Source organism: Dipteris shenzhenensis, chromosome 9, assembly GCF_047967505.1.
Source record: "Dipteris shenzhenensis isolate YYH24624 ecotype China chromosome 9, Dip_SZ_1.0, whole genome shotgun sequence".
Classification (NCBI taxonomy): Eukaryota; Viridiplantae; Streptophyta; class Polypodiopsida; order Gleicheniales; family Dipteridaceae; genus Dipteris; species Dipteris shenzhenensis.
In genome coordinates this window covers 37,394,423-37,396,776 of record NC_141604.1, presented here as the reverse complement: position 1 = coordinate 37,396,776, position 2,354 = coordinate 37,394,423, and the positions used below count along the sequence as shown (strand labels likewise).

General features: G+C 48.9%; 1 pseudogene across 1 annotated transcript; it reads right to left on the bottom strand.

Moving 5' to 3' along the window:
- Positions 1–570: 570 nt before the first annotated feature.
- LOC147898594 (G-type lectin S-receptor-like serine/threonine-protein kinase SD2-5 pseudogene) lies at positions 571–2,072 on the bottom strand (annotated as a pseudogene). Its single transcript, XR_015541529.1, has 2 exons — positions 1,982–2,072; positions 571–1,856 (listed from the first exon to the last, which is right to left on the bottom strand). The product of XR_015541529.1 is annotated as a G-type lectin S-receptor-like serine/threonine-protein kinase SD2-5 pseudogene (transcript).
- Positions 2,073–2,354: the final 282 nt, after the last annotated feature.

The following is a 2,354-nucleotide window of genomic DNA, read 5'->3' as shown; positions in this document are numbered from 1 at the left end:
CATAAAGAGGAGACAAAGAAATGATAAAATAATAGCCAGCATGCTTAACATATTTGTTGATGGCAAGCACTTATATTGGAAACAATTAAATAGTTTCTTTGTATTGTTGGCCTTAATGCCATGGGAGGAAAAGTTAGATGCAAAGATGAGGTGCATGTGCATAATAGATCCATATGCAAGCAAATTGAAGGCTAGCTCCTAGCATTCTAGCCAAGGCACACCCCTTGCCATTCTCTCAACTCCTTTAACTTCAGGCATAAAACCACTCAAACATGTGTCTCAATGTGAGACCTAGCCTAAGGGGAGCTCCCATATATCTAATTACCTCCCCTCTACTTACCCATCTTATGGGCCAATCCATCTTACTCCAATAAAAGCTAGTAGTTATCCAAAATAAAAATAAGAAATCAATGCCTCCCAAGACACCATAGCTCATATTCACATAGCTAAAAATGAATATAGGCACAAGAGGCATTTGCTTTTGACAAAAAAAAAACGAGGTAGCAAAGTAGTTGAGGGAGTATTGAGGGAAGGAAAGCTTGAATGGCCATCAACAATTTAAACACTAATCTAATTTCTAACATCATCAACTTCATTTGAAAGGAGAGGAGGAAGAGCTCGGGGGGGGGATTGAAATGGAAGGGAGTCAAAAGAGGGGAGGTGAAAGAAACCAGGTTGGAGTGGCGGGGAGGGGGAGGAGGGAGGAGGGAGGGGGGGCTCTAAGACGGCGAGCTTACCCTCCAACATCTCCACAACGGTGCTCATGGAAGGTCTCATGGGTGGAAGTTCCTGTGTACACCAAAAGGCGACCTTAACACATTTCTCAGCTTCTATTTTCTTATAATAATACTGCATTTCCTGCTCCATCTCATCCTTCAATGTTTCATCCACCACCTCCGCCAGCCTCCCCTCCATCACCTTCCTCAACACCATCCCCCTCACATCCGACCATCGCTCTATCCCCTCCTGTTCTGTATTCCTCCTCCCAGTTACCACCTCCAATAGCACCATTCCATAGCTGTACACATCCGTCTTGCTGTCTATCCCCACCCCCACTAGCCATTCCGGTGCTAAGTACCCTGGCGTCCCTCGCATCGTCGTCACTAGCCGGCTCTTCCCCCTCTCCATGCTTCTTGATAGCCCAAAATCCGACACCTTCGCTCGGAATTCATCGTCCAATAGAATGTTCTCCGGCTTCACATCCAAATGCAAAATCCTCTCGTCGCACGCCTCGTGCAGGTACGCCAGCCCCCGCGCCGTCTCCACCGCTATGCGGAACCTCGTCTCCCAGTCCAGCTTCGACCTAGCCGATGATGACTCCTCCTTGCCGCTCTTGAACAGCCATCTGTCCAGCGAGCCTCTCGGCATCAGCTCGTAAACAATTAGCCTCTGCGCTCTCTCCGCGCAGAAGCCCTTCAAGGATACCAGATTCATGTGTCGGACCCGGGAAATGGTGGCGACCTCTGCACAGAACTCTTTCTGACCCTGCCCTTCTCTCTCCAGCCTCTTCACTGCAACCTTCCTGCCGTCTGCCAGTTCTCCTTCGTAAACCGACCCGAAACCTCCTCGTCCCAACTTCTTGCTGAAATTGCCAGTGACGCTCACCAGCTCCTTGTATGAATACCTCATGGGCAATCCGGACAGGGTCTTCAGAAACTCTGGATCTTCTTCTATTTCCCCCAATTCGACGGCATCCATTTCATATGCTACATGCTCGTTAACCTTGAGATGGTATGCATATCGAAGCAAACCCAGAAATACAGGGATCAAGCAGACGGTGATGACGGCCAGAGCAACGAAAACCGCGTGGGGATTGGCGTTTATAGCGAGTCTGTTCGAAGCGAAGACCAGAAGGGCTATATCTATGAGTAAGCAAACGGTCAAGCAGGCGATACACTTGAAACTCTTCATCCTCCACCAGGAGTTCATGATGCTCAAGATTGGACAACGAATGGAAACAAAACTCGAGGGAGGAGATGACCTTGTGGAGTGTGCAAGGAGGCCGTCACGTTCTCTGTCGCTAGTCCCCCGTTCTGATCCGCCACAGCTCCCTCGGAGTCACTAGCATTCGTTCAGCTGTACTTGTTCCTGAGAAATTGAGAATTGCATGCTCAGGTCTCCGAAAAGGTTCTGACTCGCAGATCCGAGCTCAGATCCCTCTGTGTTCGTGACTAGTAGAGTCCTTCTTTCTCTCTTCGCCCTCCAATCAAAGTCGAAAATTCTCTAGCTATTGTAGCAGATACGAGCTCAGATCCCTCTGTGTTCGTGCATCGGCTACTAGTCTCTCTTCGCCCTCCAGTCAATGTCGAAACTTCTCTGGCTATTGTGACAGATACGAGCTCTGTATTCGTGAC